The sequence below is a fragment of the Zalophus californianus genome, chromosome 12 (genome assembly GCF_009762305.2).
Source record: "Zalophus californianus isolate mZalCal1 chromosome 12, mZalCal1.pri.v2, whole genome shotgun sequence".
NCBI lineage: Eukaryota > Metazoa > Chordata > Mammalia > Carnivora > Otariidae > Zalophus > Zalophus californianus.
The window spans coordinates 13,674,174-13,691,447 of record NC_045606.1 but is presented as its reverse complement, the minus strand read 5'-3'; the positions used below and the strand labels follow the sequence as shown (position 1 = coordinate 13,691,447).

Here is a 17,274-nt window from a genome sequence, read left to right as displayed (position 1 = left end):
AAGAAGAGGGAGAAGTGGTTCTGAAACTGTGCTCAATGAAGTGAGACTGCAGTGGGCGTGGATGTGGTGATACAAGCCTGCGGTTTCTAACTTGAGCCCAGAATTTCCCGAGCTCTAGACCCATGTAGCAACTGCCATTAGACAGCACCACTGGTACTTCAAGCTGGCCAGGTCCAAAATGGCACTCGATTTCCACATCCCCTCCCCTATCCCACCCCAGCCATTTCTTTTTCATTTCGTAAATTACACCTTTACCCTCCCCCAAAAGCAAAACAAGGCATCATGTTGCTACTTCCATTTGCTTACCCAGAATCTGCCCCCAGCAATCAAATACAATCAGTTGACTTGGCATCCTGATATTTTCGGAATCCATCTTCTTTGAGTCCTCACTGACACTCTCCTAATGGTCCTTATCCTGTCTCTTGATTTCACGGCCCCTTGTCTACAAGCCCTCTTACCCTTCTCCTCCCCTCACGTCCTCTACTAACAGCCTAAACTGTAAAACTGTCCAGGGTCATTCCTCTACCCATTGCCTCACCAAGGAGTGAAAGTTCGCAATTTGGTTCCTATCTACTTCTGCAGATTCATCTTTTTCAGCAACTCAGGCTTGAACTTTTAAGTCCTGTAATTACCACCCAGACTTCTAAATACGTATTATTTGTCCCTGTGCTGCATGTCCTTTTTATTAGAATCTGGATTTACCATCCCACCCCTTATGTTTTTGCTAGAAAATCCCTTATCTTGAAAATCTAACGCAGTTACGAGTCATCCATTCTTTCCTCTGAATACAATAGACCATACTTCCAGTCATAATTATCTGCTTTCATGTCTGCCCATTAGACTTGGGTATTCCTTGAACGAGTTGTGCAAAGCAGGGAGTTGGTACTCAACGGTGGGAGGAGATAGGGGATAAATATATGTCAATAGATAAGACTGTAAGTGCTAACGGATGTTAGGCAAACGATCTATTTCGAACCTGTGGAAGGATTCAAATAAAGCAACCGATTTAGTGGAACTACTTTTAACTTAAGCTACCAAATCACAAGATGGGGGCACCGTTTGATCTTAGCGCCGCACCAGACACCAGACCTGTGGTGTCGGGGGCTCGAGCCCCCTGAGTAAAGGACCACAGACCATCCTCCGGCCAAGCTCTCCCGGGATCAGCAGTTAGACATGAGGCCCAGGGGAGCTACCGAAACCCTCCAGCCAGTGCAGGCAACTGACCAAACCATCTCCAAGGATTCGGCCCGCAACGAGCCACGTCGCCAGCTCCGCTCTGGACAACCCCAGCCGCGGGACAGAGCGGCCTCCACCCTTGGACAACCAGGGAGAAGCGGCTGACCCCCGGAAGCAAGATGGCGGCCTCTGCTTTCCCCTCCTTCCCCGAGAAGCCCCTCCTGGTCCTCAGAAGAGAGACAAGGATGTCGCGGCGCCGACGCCGAGATCCGGGAACCTCCGCGAGGCCTGCGGCAGCTCCCGAGCCCCCAGAAAGCGACTCCACCTCTCCACGCGCGGGGAGCCGGGGGTGGGGCAGTCCAAAGTGCAGCGCAGCCAGCTCTCGGTACGCCTCGGGTGGACGCCGGCAAGCCCCCGCCCTCCTGGCCATTGTTCTCCAGCCCCTGCCCTCAACACCCTCCTCTCACGCCCACGGACAGGAAGTCGCTCCCCAGCCGGCCCCGCCCCGCTCCCCCAGCGCCCCGGAAGTGATCTGCGGCGGCTGCTGCAGAGCGGCCAGGAGGAGGGTGGATCTCCGGAGAGCGGAGCGCCCCGAGTCCTCCTCCTCCTCCTGCCGCCCAGGCTCCGCCGCCGCCCGTCGGACTCGTCCTTCTGCCGCTCGCGGCGGGGAGCCTCCCAGACGACAAGGGCCAAGCTCTCTCCGGCCGAAGCCAGCTCAGCCGCGGCTTCCGGAGCCCGCGGGGCGGCGGACCGGCTTGCAGTGCAGGTGAGCGATGCCTGCCCGGGCCGCCCCGGGAGGGGTTGGGGCCGCCGGGGCGGCGACGGCGGGGGTGTGTCCGGGCGGCGGCGGGCCGAGGCCCAGGCTCAGGGCCCGGACGCCGAGATTGCACATCCCGCGTTCTGCCCGGGAACGAGCTGCGGGAGGAGCCCGGGCTGGAACCCGGGGCGCGGTGTTCGCTACTGTGCGGGCGAGCGCACCCCCGAGAGCCGGCGGCTGCGGCGCGGTCCTCCGAGCCGAGCACCTCCTTGAGTTGGCCTCGTCGGAAGGTCACCCTGTATCTCTGGCCCGCCGCGCCGAGGTCCCCGCCTGGGCGGTGCCCGCGACCTGGGGGGACCCGTCGCCACCGCCGCAGTCCCCGCGCTTCACTCCGCCCCTCTCCCTTCCTTCCCTTTCTTTCACTCCTCGCCTGTACTAGAGCAGTTGCTTTTTAAGCATCTTCGCCAGGGTTTTGTGCCAGTTAAAGGAATGGCTTTTTCAGACTGAAGTCATTAGATGCTCTGCATTGAACTGCACAGATTTACCCATATTAGAGTAATCTAGCCTCTAAAGCGAGGAAGAGAATATAGATATTTTTTGAGTAGGGGGTAATTCCTGTGATTTGTTCCTTATGGTTTTCCGGAGTGGAAGGAAGATGTGATTTGTATGCTTTAGCCTGGGTGTATGTGTGTAAGTGGGCAGGGATGACCACAGAGAGGTGGCAGTGTTGTTTCAAGGTTTAAGGAGAATTAGGGAGTTAACTGGCCTTTGCTTGGGAAACCTGAATGTCCAGACTTGTGAGAGCTTATCCAAGTGTCTTTGGGGTTGTGTGAGAACTCCAGTGCCACGCCCTACGTGTCACGCTGAAAAGGACCCAGTTTACAAATTGTGTTTGGTGTGTGTTGGGGGCAGGGGGAGTGGGGAGGCCTTTATAAAACATGTGTCATAAGTTAATTTTTGTCCTGAAAGTTTTACAACTTTAATCATGTTCCCAAACTCAGATAACAAAATTTGTTAGTAAACTCTCAGTAGAAGGCCTTTTCTTTAGCTTGTTTATTAATATATTTAAATGTATCTTACTAGTTTGTGTTTCTGTGCCAATTAATACAATATTATTATAAAATGACTCTTGTGACTCTTCAGACATTATTTTCAGACTTTGAATTTTTTCAGGGCAGGAACCATGTCTTATGCATTCCTGTGTTCACAAGTGATGACTGGAACATAGAAGTTATTCCCATATTTCTTCCCTGAATGAATGAATGTGTAGGTGATCCCACACTTGCCTCAGGAGTCATTTATTTTGTTGGCTTTTTGTTTCGTGTTCCAGTTTCTTGGCATATACAGACTTTGCGTTGTCTTAATGTTTTTTTAGAGTGGTGAAAGGACAATCCAAGAAGAATCCTTTGCTGTTCTTCCAAAACTATCCTCCCCTGAAAGGTTGAAATTATATTTGGGGTATTGTGATTGGATATTATAATAACTTGTATTCCAGTCTTCAGTAGTTACTACTTAAACATGTTTATCCAAGGTTATTAAGAAGAGATTTCCTAGTGATAGTAAGTTTATGTTTGGGGTTGATAACCATACCATATCTTAATAAAAAAGAGGAAATTGGGAGTCACCGCTGTTTGGAAAACCTGATACATCACAGAATTGCTTATAGTGGCTTATTTCTCCCATGGGTATATGAAATCCTCTGACATCCTGATATGACCTTAGCATGATTTACCAGTAGCCACTTTCACATTTCTTTGCAGAGATCCAGATGTTCTTTAGTGTGTCTGCTGAATGTGCAGTCATCTGTATCACTTATTTCAAAGTAGTTTCATACAACCCTTTCTTTGCAGGGCTTTCAGGGGAAAAAAGGGCTAATTATAGGGAATAATCTTGTGTACCATTTGTGTGGGGGAATAATTTTTGTCTATAGATGGGTTGGGTTATTTTCACTTTAGAGAGGTCCAAAAAAAAAAAAAAAGTGCTGGTATCTTCTTTCCTCTCCAAATGTCTAGTGGTGGTCCTGCACTGGTTTTCCAAGCTCAGCTTCTGCAGGATATAAATGAATGTACCAGAATCACTTCTTGTATATGTGTGTATCACTGTTATACACACTTGTAACCCTTATAGATGGGTGACAAGGACAGTCATTTTTGAAATAGTATGTATTTTTAATGAGGAAAAAGATTATGATTTGGAAGTAGGGAGACGGTTTATAGTTTTTATATTGTTTTATAAAATGTTTTAACTCTTAGACACTAAGGAGAAAGAAGCCTGCAGTTTCTTATCCCAGCAAAATCACCACTGTACAGAGGTCAGATCTCTCTTTAATTCAGCAACCCTCTTGGTAATAACAGTCTGTATACATTGATTGCCTGCCAAGCACTGTGATAAGAGCTTTAGTTATATTATTTTTAATTTCCACCGTGCCTCTGTAAGATAGGTAGTTTTTCCATACTTTACTAAGGTTAAGTGAAGCTATTGGCTGGAGAGTAATAGCTAGTATTTAGGAGAGTCTGGATTTGAAAGTAACGATTTCTGGGAGCATTGCATATTGCAATTAATCCTAAAAGGAAAAACAAGTTTCTGATTGAGCTGAACTTCAGGAAATGAATCTAATGATCTCAGCACTCTTGGCCATCAGGTGGGCCCTGGGGTCACCACTGTTTATCTCCAGTGTGCCTACAAATGCGGTGTTACCATCCACTGTGTGTGCCGTGATGAAGTGGTTGGTATTGTCCTGAGGGGTCCTGAAGGAGGAGAGTGTTAGGAACTCAACAGTGGTGTTGATTACTGCTTTTTACCTCTGAAGTACCTGAATAATCCCTACTGGAGGGGACAATGGAAAACCTATTTTGTAGTGACCTTTCCTGAAATCTTGTTTTTTAGTTCTTTCGCTAAAGGAGGTAGTGGGGGGGATGTTGGGGGTAGGGGGAAGAGGCAGAATTGGGAAGAATGTAAAAGAAGCAGAGGTATCCTGGGTCTGTTTTTACCATTTCAGACCATGTATCATTTTCACTTTGGATTTAATATAGAGGCTTAAAGGTGGCAGAGTTCTTGTAAGGGTCTAATTGCTATTCAGTGCTGGTCGAACTCTCTTTATTCTTCTCAAGCCTATGCAGTTTTTTTTTTTAATGCACTTTTAATGGGCTTAATTTCTCTTGGTTAAAAAAAAAAAAAAGTATGTAGCTCTAAGTAAAAAATGGTTCATTCCCCAGCCCCCATAGGAACAGTTATTCTTTGTTTTTCTAAGACACCTTTCTTACTACCTTATTACATTCAAAAGGATTTGGTTACAATATAGAAAAAATGAAATTAAAGCTCTGTGAGTTTTACGAGTCATGTGAGTAAATTTTAGAAGAGAATTTGACTCTTTGATGTAATTATACCTGAAGATATAATTCCTCAACATCAAGAGGGTAGTCTGTACAAGCCAAAAACAGTAAGCTTACATAAAATATTAGGATACTATTCTTCAAGCCCTTCACAGGTAGAATTCTCTATTAGATGCAATACACCTAACGCTGGACACACATAATCTTTTTGAAGTCTGGGATCCAATTGGGTTGCTGAATTCACTTACTGAAACTATTAGAGTTTGACAATGTCATGTTGGAGAATGAAACATAGCAAGATTATGAAATGACTTCTACTCCCAGATGCATCATGAAGGGCGGGCAGAGATCCCCAGTTTCCACAAAGATCGCGATTGTAGTCATCTAAGCCACAGGATCCCTGCTTTCTAATGCAGTTGAGTAGCTAGCATAGTAACTCATTGAAAATGGAGGTTGCCCACTACAGATTGCAAATGCTTTGGTTCATCTGCCCCTCTAGATCTGTTCTGGATCACTGCAGCAGCCTGTTAGCCTTTTGTTGCCCACTCCACCCAGATCTGTTCTCCACACTTGGTTAGAGCAGTCGTGACACTCCCCTGCTTAAAGCCATTTTGCAGCTCCTTCTTGCCCATTAATAAAATCCAAACTCCTTTAATCCTTAATCTCATATACAAAACTTTCAAGACCTGCTCCTTCCCTAACTCTCTAGCGTCATCTCTTCTCTTCCGGGATATTCTCTTTCAGCAGTAACAAGCTTCTAGAATGCTAGCGTTTTCTTAGTGCCCCATTTCCTCTTGTACTTGTAGCCATTCCTCCTTACCCCAATCTACTATATGCCTGTTTGTCTTCCAGCACTCAGTGTAGGTTATACCTCTCCAGAACTGTATCTTGATTGGATTCTTTCTCTTGATCTCATCCCTCAGAAACAAGAAGCCAAAAAACCAACAAATAAAAACTTTAACAACTTTCAAGACTGGGCTAGTTGCTCTTTTTATGGGCTGCCATAAAATCCAACATAGCACTTTTACCACCATGGGCAGTGCCTTCATTAGTCTAATATAAACTTTCATGACCACAATCCATAGTAACTACACACATAACTCATAAATACACTCTTAAAAGCCTTCACAGACCTTTACCAGAATTTCCCAAACTTGCTTGGTTCATGACATCCTTATCATATCAATAACTTTTTCACAGCATCCCTAGATCAAAAGAAACACCTAACGGTTTAATTTATTAAATAAGCCCAACCAACTTACTAAATATTTAAGTCCTAAAAATTTAGTAGCTGTTCGGAAAAAAAATACACATGAATTAAATAATTTTCTTTCTTGGGCGCCTGGGTGGCTCAGTTGGTTAAGCGACTGCCTTCGGCTCAGGTCATGATCCTGGAGTCCCTGGATCGAGTCCCGCATCGGGCTCCCTGCTCAGTAGGGGGTCTGCTTCTCCCTCTGACCCTCCCCCCTCTCGTGCTCTCTCTCTGTCTCACTCTCAAATAAATAAAATCTTTAAAAGAAAAAATAATTTTCTTTCTTAACTGCATAGTACTCCATGGTTTATTCAACCAGTCTCCTGTACTTGGACACTTAAGTAATTTCCAGTATTTTTCAATTACAAATGACATTATAATGAAAATCTTTACGTACGTGTGCCTTTGTATCATTGGAAGTAAATATTCAGGATAAATGCAGCTATAAGATTTGTTAGATATTGCTAAATTCCTCTCCTTAATGGAGCTGTACTATTTTGAATATCTATCAACAGTGTGTAAAAGTGCCATGGCCTCACCAACGGAGTATATTGCCAAGTTTTTGAATTTCTGCCAATCTAATAGGTGAGAAATGGTATCTCAGTATAGTTTTAATTTGTGAATTGAACATTTTTTTGTATACTAAAGGGCCATTTTTTTACATTTTTAAAAATAATTGTTCACGTTATTTGCCCACTTTTTATTTTTATTTTATTTTTTTAAAGATTATTTATTTATTTATTTGGCAGAGAGAGAGATGCAGCGAGAAGGGAACACAAGCAGGGGGAGTGGGAGAGAGAGAAGCAGCTTCCTGCAGAGCAGGGAGCCCGATGCGGGGCTTGATCCCAGGACCCTGGGATCATGACCTGAGCTGAAGGCAGACACTTAATGACTGAGCCACCTAGGCGCCCCCTATTTTATTTTTTAAAGATTTTTATTTATTTGAGAGAAAGAGAACACACAAGCAGGAGGGCGGCAGAGGCAGAGGGAGAACTGAGCAGGGAAGCCCGACGGGGCTGGATCTCAGGACCCTGGTATCATGACCTGAGCCGAAGGCAGATGCCCAACCAACTGAGCCACCCAGGTGCCCCATCAAATGTATTAATCTTAAATTTATTACATCTGGATTTTTACTTATCCTTAGAGAGTCTTTCTTTATCCCCCAGTTATAGAGGAATTTACCCATGCCTTCTAATACTCAGTATAGTTTCATTTTCCACATTTAGTTTTCTGATCCATTTGGAGTATATTTCTGAATATGGTGTGAGGAATGGATATAATGTTATTATTTTCTACATGACTATCCAGTTGTCCCAATGCCATTTATTTTTTATTTTTTTAAAAGTATTTTATCTCTGGGCGCCTGGGTGGCTCAGTTGGTTGGGCGACTGCCTTCGGCTCAGATCATGATCCTGGAGTCCCGGGATCGAGTCCCGCATCGGGCTCCCTGCTCGGCGGGGAGTCTGCTTCTCCCTCTGACCCTCTTCCCTCTCGTGCTCTCTCTCTCTCTCATTCTCTCTCGCAAATAAATAAATAAAATCTTTAAAAAAAAAAGTATTTTATCTTTATCTATTTTTTAAAGATTTTATTTATTTATTTGCGAGAGAGAGAGAAACAGCATGAGAGGGGAGGTCAGAGGGAGAAGCAGGCCATTTATTTTTTTAAAATCTTTGCTCCCTTTATCATATAGTAGATTTCTGTATGTAGTTGGGTGTATGTTATTCTGTTGGACTGTCTGACTCTTCATGCACCAGTGCTACACTGTTTTAGTCATGGAGGCGTTGGATATGATTTCATACCATGTGGGACTAGTCCCCATTATAGCTCGTCCTCTTCGTTGTTGTCCCTGATATTCTTGCATGTTTTATTTTTCCATGTGAACTTCAGCATCAGTTTATCTAAGTCCATTCTTAAAAAGCTTATTGCTATTTTTATGGAGATTGCATTAAACTTATGATTTAACTTAGAACTAATTTCTTGATGGTGTGGAGACATTTTAACCTAGAGCAAGCAATGTTTTTTCATTTTCTTAAATCCACTTTTATGTCTTCGGGGAATGGTTTATGGTTTTCTTCATACAAGTTTTGAACATTTCTTGTTAAGTTTATTCCTAAGCATTTTATCTTTGTTGCTGTGGTTGTTGCTATTATAAATAGAATTTTCTTATACATTATATCTTCTAACTGGTTATTACTCATGTATGTGAATATTGCAGATTTTTGCATGTTTTCCTGCTACCTTGCTAAACTCATATTTTTTGAGTTACTTCTATCATTACTTCTTTTAGGCTCAGATACTATTATATCACCTGCAGAGATTTCACTCCTTTCTTTTCTAGTGGTTATGCCTCTAATTGTTTATCCTGTCTAATCGCATTGATTAATATCTCCAGGACAGTTAAACTGCAGTTTAACAGTGTCCTTAATAAGAGGTGCTGATTGCTTTATTATTTTTTCTGTGGATATACAAAGATGTACATTGCACTAAATATTGACTTAGATATGGAAGTGCCTTTCAAAGACTGTAGTCCTTCACTGTCTCTATAATTATAAATGGAGATGCATGTGGTGAGAGGCAGGAAAGATGGATTTTCTTAGTGGGCAAAGTACAAAGATAAGCAAGGTGAGGACTGATCTGTAGTTTCCCAGCTCACGCAACCAGTCCTGAGTTTGTTCTTTCTTACCTTGCCACGCAGTTTTGTCGAACTTCATCATAATCTTCTCTCAGACAGTCATGGATGCCACAGGGTAACCTCCTTTTCTCCTCTGGGCTGAAGCTCCCATGTGTGTCTGATGATCTAAGGGTGCCCTTCCAGGCGTTTGCAGTCTCAAGTGGTTTCTTTGCATTGCAGACAGACAAATTAGGCTTACCTTGTGTTGATGTGGTTATGGCTTGGGTTCTTGGGGCTATAGATCATGTGGCGAGGCAGGTTTGTAATTAGATGAGTTTATCCATGGGGGTGACCTAAAGTACACAGATGTGGGGTGGTTCCAGACAAGTTTGTAGGGCCTGGATCATCTGTTCTTTCTCCAAAATTCATTTTCAAAGACTTAGTCCTCTAACTGGAAGCGATATGCTTGTGTGGAAGCAAGTGTTGGGCCTCTAGCACACATTCCATCCACATGTCAATTATGGATACACACCAGTGCTGTCTCCCAAGTTCTAGAGGTGCTTTCATTTCACTGCCATGTAATTCACCCACAACGTTTAAATAGCATATTTTCTGTAGGTTCTTATAATTTCACAATTATCTAGGTCCATTTGTGAACTCCCAATCCACATCCTGTTGTCTTTTCATTCTAAGTATTTCCTTTCCCAGGAGTGTTGGGTGGTAGGATATTTATTAATTTCTTGCCCCTTATGCTGAGGAGCTCCTCCCCAGAAGTCCCTACAATTCTTAGTCCATGGCCTATTGTCCGTCTTCACTGTCCCAGGAGCACTGGTAGGTAGGGTGTTTAATAATCTCTTCTTATCCTTAGGTTGAAGAGCTCTCACTCACCAAGTGAGTGGTCCACTTGTCCATTTCCGCTTTTCCTGGGACCCATGTTGCCTTTTTCTCTCTGGGTCATGTTGCCTCACTTGCATGCAGTTCAGCCTTGCCGGGGTGTGGGGACCGCCCTGCCTTGAAGACCCTCATGTCCCACCCTCTGGTACATCGATGGTACCTTGATGGCAGAGCTTGGGGAGGAGGCTGATTTTTTTCTGTTCCTATTTTTTTTTTTCCTTACTTAACCTACCCCCACCTTTTAAGGCTGAGGACAGTCTGTCTCCCCTCATCCTTCTGCCTAAGACATTTTGACTGTGACAGAAGATCCCCATTCCCTGAGGTCTTTGGTTGCCCTGGTCTTAATGCTTGGATTATTGGTAACTTTCCCACTACCCTGTTGGTCTCCAGGGTCTCCCTTCTTCTGTGTCTGTTTCTTCATTTATTCCTATTTGCTGCTTGTGGGTTTTAGTAGCTTTCTTGACCCCTTAGAATAAATAAAACTTGATCATTTGCTCTGTTTATTATCTCTTCTTATTCTTTGCTTTGGCTCAGATCATAAAACTCATTCTTTAATAGTTCTTTTTTTTTTTTTTTTGAAGAGTTTATTTATTTTTCATGAAAGAGAGAGAGAGAGGCAGAGAGAGAGCAGGCTCCCAAGGAGCAGGGAGCCTGACGCGGGACTCGATCCCAGGACTCTGGGATCATGACCTGAGCCGAAGGCAGACGCTTAACCATCTGAGCCACCCAGGCGCCCAAAACTCATTCTTGTCTTTATATTTTGTTTTGTTTTTTGAAGTTTATTTGGGTACAACTGTTTAAGCTCTTTGTACAGTAACTGGTCATTTATATTTTTTATTCTGTGAATTGTCTTTATGTCATTTGCTTATTTTGGGGGAGTGGAGGGCCTGCATTAAAAAAAAATAACAGATTTATTGAGACGTAATTCACATACCATAAAATTTACTCTTTAAAGTATAATTCAGTGGTTTTTAGTATAGTCATGGAATTGTGCAACTATCACCACTGTCTGATTTAAGAACATTTTCATGACCCCAAAAAGAAACCCCATGCTCATTAGCTATCACTCCTGATTCCCTCCAGCCCCAGCCCCAGAGAGCTATTAATCCACTTAACCGTTTGTACAGATTTTCACATCTGGACATTTCTCCATTCCGTAAATGGAATCATACAATATGTGGTCTTTTGTGTTTGGCTTCTTTCACTCAACATGTTTTCAGTGTTCATCCAGGTTGTATCATGTATCAGTACTTCATTCCTTTTTATGGCTGAATAATGTTCCATTGAATAGATGTACCACATTTTGTTTATCTTTTTATCAGTTGAGGGACAGATTTGGGTGCTTCCACTTTTTGGCGTATATTGGATAATACTGCCATGAACATTGATGTACATGTTTTTGCATGGATGTGTGTTTTCATTTTTCCTGGGAACAGAATTACTCAGTCATTTGGTAAGTCCATATTTAACATTTTGAGAAACAGCCAAACTGTTTTCTAAAGCACCTGCACTCTTTTACATGCCCACTATCGGTGTATGAGGCTTCCCAGTTTCTCTGCATCCTTACCAACATTTGTTATAGTCCATCTTTTTAATTACAGCCATCCCAGGGAGTGTGATTATCTTCTTTCATCTGCTGGAATACTTTGTCTGAGATGCCCTGTGTATGTGAAGTAATGACATCTTAGCATATCACATCTTTTTCTTCTTAGATATTTTACTTTGAGGCCCAATTCCAAGAATGTTTTCTTTATTGTAAAAACTATAAACGTGGCTTTTTGTTTGAACTTCCAGGTGAACTTTGCTTTTGATTCATAACAAGATTTCTGTTTTAGTGTGTCTGATAAGTTTTAAGCTGTTAGAACTTTAAATTGTTAAAAGCACACTGTTAAAAATTGTGGCTTAACAAGTGGAAAGACAAAATGCTGAAGATAGAGGGTGAAGGGGAATCGTTCATAATGAACACCGACGGTGTTTTGGAGATTTGTTGGTGCAGTGTTGACTACAAAATTGAGGAACACCAATTATACACAAGAGCAGCCAAGAATGATGCTAGGTTTGATCCTATGTTTGTATTCTTATTCTTACCAGGAAGGTACAAAGTGTAAGTGACTAAATTGAAACTTAGCACTCTTGTGTACATGATCTCCTTTGATCTTTATATCAGCCAAGAGTTACAGGTGGAATGGGTGCTCTTTGGGATGGGAAAATTTATTGACCTTCATTCAACAGTGTTTTCTTGGATATACCTGTAACTTAAATATTTCCACACCAACTAATAACTGTGTTGCTTTGTCTTCAATGATTCTTTCAAAAAATTATTGGTTAGTATTAGCATGTTCATAAAGCTCTAACTTGCTAAGTCTCTGCATAATTATTTTATGCTTTCAGTTTCCATTTGTTCCCTGTTATTATCTGTATGTTAATAAAGAGATGACAGTCTCTAGATCTCAACTATATCCCTCTTTCTGAAATGCATAGAGAACTGCATTGGTGATTCTTTTACATTTGGTTACATTTTAAAATGAGAGTGCTCTTCCCCCCCCAACTTTGTATTTTGAAATATTCCAAACTTATAAAAAAGTTAAAGGAGTATTATATTGAATGTCTGTATTTCCCAATCACCAATTACCAATTATTATTTTGCCCCGTTTGCTTTATCTTTCTAAGTATAGATGCTTTTATTTTTCTCTACTATTTGAAAGAAGGCTGGAGACCTCATGAAACTTCGCCTCTATATACTTCATCTTGCATCTTCTGAGAATAAAGGCATTCTCCTGTATAACCTTAATGCTATTGTAACACACAAGGAAATTAGTAGTAATTCCATAACATCATCCAGATTCAGATTTCCTTCCCTAGTTGCCACCCAGTGTCTTTAATAGCTGTTTTTCCTCTGATCCAGGGTCTGATCAAGGTTCAGGATTTCTCTTTGCTTATTATGTCTTATTTAGTCTCTTATTCCATCTTTTCTAATTAACTTTTTTGAGATATAATTTACATATCATAAAATTCACCCGTTTAAGTTTACAGTCATTTTTAGTAATTGATTGTGTAAACATCACCACAATCCAGTTTTAAAAACATTTTTATCACTTCAATAAAATCCCTTTGCCCATTTGTAGTTAATAATCCCCATTCCCACCTCCAGCCCCAGGCAGTCATTAACTTACATTCTGTCTCCACAGATTTGCCTTTTCTGGGTATTACTATAAATGGAATCATTCCATATGTCATCTTTGGGTTGTTGTTTTTGTTTTTTGTGTTTTTTTTTTTCTGGTTCATCATGTTGTGGCATGTGTCCGTAATTCTTTTTATTGGTGAATAGTAGGTATGTATTCCATTTTATGATATGCCACATTTTGCTTATCCATTTACCAGTTGATGGACATTTGGATTGTTTCCCCTTTTGGTTATTATGAGTAATTCTGCTATGAACATTCATGTACAGGCCTTTATGTGGACATATGTTTTTATATACCTAGAAGTAGAAATGCCTAGTGGTATGGTACATTTATGTTTAACCTTTTAAGGAGGTGCTAAACTGTTTTCCAAAGTGGCTACATGTTATTTTGCATTTCCACCAGCCGAGTTTGAGAATTCCCCATTTCTCTGCATCTTTAGCAGTGGTTATAGTCTTTTTAGAAATTATTATGGCCATTCTAGTGGGTATAAATTGGTATCTCATTGTGATTTAATTGCATTTCCCTAACGACTAATGGTGTTGAGCATCTTTTCATGGGCTTATTAGCCATTCACAAATTTTCTTTGGTGGAATGTCTACTTAAATCTTTTTCCTATTTTTTTAAATTGGGTTATCTATCTTGTTATTGAATTGTGAGTTCTTTGTGTGTTTCACATACAGTCCTTCATCAGATAAGTGATTTGCAAAGATTTTCTCCCAGAGAATGCTGTTTTGTTTTTGTAATGACGTTAACCATGAGCCTTGCTTAATTTTTCTCATTTGCCATGGGGCTTTTTTAGACAATTGGAATAAAAGCTAAATCTTTTCTTAATTCTTCCACATGTCTAGCTAGTACAAAAGCAGAGTAAATAATTAAAGACAATGATAGTCACCTTCATCTTCATTCTGCAATTAAGCAGTGGGAAACTTCCCATCTGAACTGTGAGAAGCAAATAGAGATAGATACTGCAGATATTAGGGTTCTTTTGGTTGTAAGAGCCAGAAATCCAGTGTAGACTGCCTTTTTTTTTTTTAAAGATTTAATTTACTTACTTGACAGAGAGGACAAGCAGGGGGAGCAGGAGAGGGAGAAGCAGGCTCCCCGCTGAGGAGGGATTCCTGGAAGACGCCAGGCTCAATCCCAGGACCCCAGGATCACGACCCGAGCCGAAGGCAGGTGCTCGATGACTGAGCCGCCCAGGCGCCCCTTGAGTGTTCTTTCATGTAGTTTTCTTTAGCTCTCTGAGTGGGGGTTATATCCAACTGTCTTGGAGTTCCTACGTTCCTACAGATTGCTGAAATCAATTTTTTATAATTAGTTTCCTTCTCTCCTCTTTCATTTACTGGGATTTTCAAGCCCTGTCAGTGTCCATATGTTGTATGATTCATCTTCAAAGTGATTTTTTAAAAGTAAGGATAGTTCCCAATTCCTTTTCGTGACATTGGGTGTATGATGTATATGGTGATAGTGACGATGCTGTTGATGTAGTTGTGGTTTTCCTGCTCTAAAAAGGAGATAATTTTTATTGCTTAAAAGGTTTCTTATCTAAAATCTTTAATAGATAGCTATAACCACTATATAAATACTGTCCCTGAAGTTGCTTCCATACTCTTCCCGTGAGCTTTAGGGTTTGTTTTCAGTAGGAAAGTGAAATGCAGAAATGAGAACTTACGGTTTGGGCCTGTCTGTATAAATTGTATCATCTTTCATTGAGTTAGAAGAATGGGCTTTGAAAGGTTTTCTAACATATTCTTCCACCGTTTACAAAAACCCCTTCAAAACTACCCAGCCACGAGCCATTGCTTAAGCACTTGCCGTGATCTTGTGGAAATCTGGGTCATTTTTGGATGTTTTCATTTAAAAATTCATTCTTGTTTTGCACTGAAGTGTATTATCCTGTGACTTCTCTTTGTGCCTGGTTTGCTCTCTGAAGAAGCACTTAGTACACAAACGTATTTTTGAACCCTTGTTAAACAGGCATTTTGCAGATACCTTTCTTCAAATAATTGAAGATGGCAGTGATACAAGTCCTTTGCCAGCTTCCAAAGTGTCTGCCTGTTCAGGCCAAACACCCCTCATTTCTTTAGTTAGTTCCTAACTGTCCTGATCACAGGCTTCCAGAAATAATGCGGTAACATTCACTTATTTCAAGGTCAAATTTTACAACTTAAAATATGAAACACACTGAATAGAGGAAAGAGGAAACTTGAATCTGTAGATTTCTTTCTGTGGCCAGGCCCTGGCGCTAAACAATTTCAGATTCATTATTTCCATTTAATTGTCCAGATTCAGCCAGATGAGGTAGAAGATGAGGAAACGGAAAGGCTATCAGAATCAGGAAGTAAAGTTTAAAAACACACAAATAGAAAAGACAACAGACCTTTGAACATCCACGGTAGAAAAGCAAGGTCCTAGCACCCAAGGCTATTATGCATCTGATGCTCAAGAGAATAATTATGCCATCTTTCAGAATTCTTACTTTATATCTAATTACAGAAAGCCGGGTAGTTTGCGTCCAAACAGTTAGGGGCAAAGGATGCTGCTGTAGGCAAGCACATAGGCAGTAGTGATCAGTGAGGGACAACTATCAGAGGAAAGCAAGAGGCAGAAAGACTTATAACATGACCATAAGAGAATTCAGACTTCCACATTCTAGGGCTACAGAATCCAGGGAAAACGGCCCGGAGTCATAATAACCTCTAAGAACAGGAGAATAGTTGCTTATTAGGATTCTGGGTTATCAAGGAATTTTTTAAAAAACTTAAGTTGAGGAATTTGTGAGACATACAATTCTGAACTCAAAATCTTTGTTGAATGCACCTCAAAAATTAGAGTACTATCCTACCTGGATACTGCTTCTGGTGGCTAAATCGCTTGTTTCTCATCGATTATCATCTCTTTACTAAATTCCCATGATGATTTTTTTTTTAATGTCTGTTAAGCATTAAGTAAAATAAGCTGTTCACTTGTTGATGATTGATTGCGGGAGGTAATCTATACAGTCAGAATTTGTCGTTTCCTATAATGTTGGCTGAATTACCAGGGTTCTCCCATCTTGGATGTGCTAAGGTTTATTACAGCTTGTCTTCCCTTTGTGTGCCAGCGCATTCTGATCCACTTCCCCTGCCATCAGTTGATAAATATTTAGAGAATGCTGTTATTGGACTAAGCAGAACAGTTTAAATTTTCATATAAAAATGTATGTGAGTACTTTTAAAATTACCTAGTTAACAGTTGCTTTCTTTTGGATTGGGAAGTAAAAGTATAAGATTGTATTACTCCAGAAATACTTTAGGTTTTAGCCTTCCTCTCCTTTTCTTCCAAACCCCAGTTTGTTCATTTGGTTGCTGTTTTGATATAAGTAGTCAACTGCCCTTTATTCTTGTAAGTTTCAACTGTCTCTAATATTATTACGTCTTTAAGTCTTTGATGCACATATTGACAATTTGTTCTTCAATCAAAAAAAGATTAAAATGTATAGTGCCAGAATATTGATAGGGTCTTTTTTTTTTTTTTTTGGTTGTTTAAAACCTAGCAGTAATCTTGTCAGAGCATTGCTACCCTTGAGGATTATAAAACAGTAAGCTTCTCTGTGCTTTTAGTGAAATTTTAGTAACTTCATATTAAGAACAGTTTGTCATGCAGCATAGAATGTATATAATTACCTGACAGATTTGTGAAAAATGTAGGAAACCCAACCTCTGCTTATAAACTTCTTTGTGCTGTTTCTTTATGTTGATAGAGGAAGAAGTATGATACATTCAGACTTTCCAGTGACTTTCTTTAAAAGTGTGAAGTGTTGGGGTGCCTGGGTGGCTCAGTCATTAAGCGTCTGCCTTCAGCTCAGGTCACGACCCAGGGTCCTGAGCCGCATTGGGCTCCCTGCTCGGCAGGAAGCCTGCTTCTCCCTCTCCCACTCCCCCTGCTTGTGTTCCCTCTCTCGCTGTGTCTCTCTCTGTCGAATAAATAAATAAAATTAAAAAAAAAAAAAAGTGTGACGTGCTCTTTGGCTTAAAGTACTGAGACTGTAATTATAACAGCATTTGGGTTCAGAACTCTGGACTCAT

General features: G+C 41.1%; 1 protein-coding gene across 1 annotated transcript in view; it reads left to right on the top strand.

Annotated features, from left to right (window-relative positions):
* Positions 1 to 1,715: 1,715 nt before the first annotated feature.
* Positions 1,716 to 17,274, top strand: part of RALA (RAS like proto-oncogene A) — a 73,802-nt gene continuing 58,243 nt past the window's right edge. The window contains exon 1 of the mRNA XM_027574421.1: positions 1,716 to 1,942. The gene's annotated coding sequence lies outside the window, so the exon portion shown is untranslated. The remainder of the gene's footprint in view (positions 1,943 to 17,274) is intronic.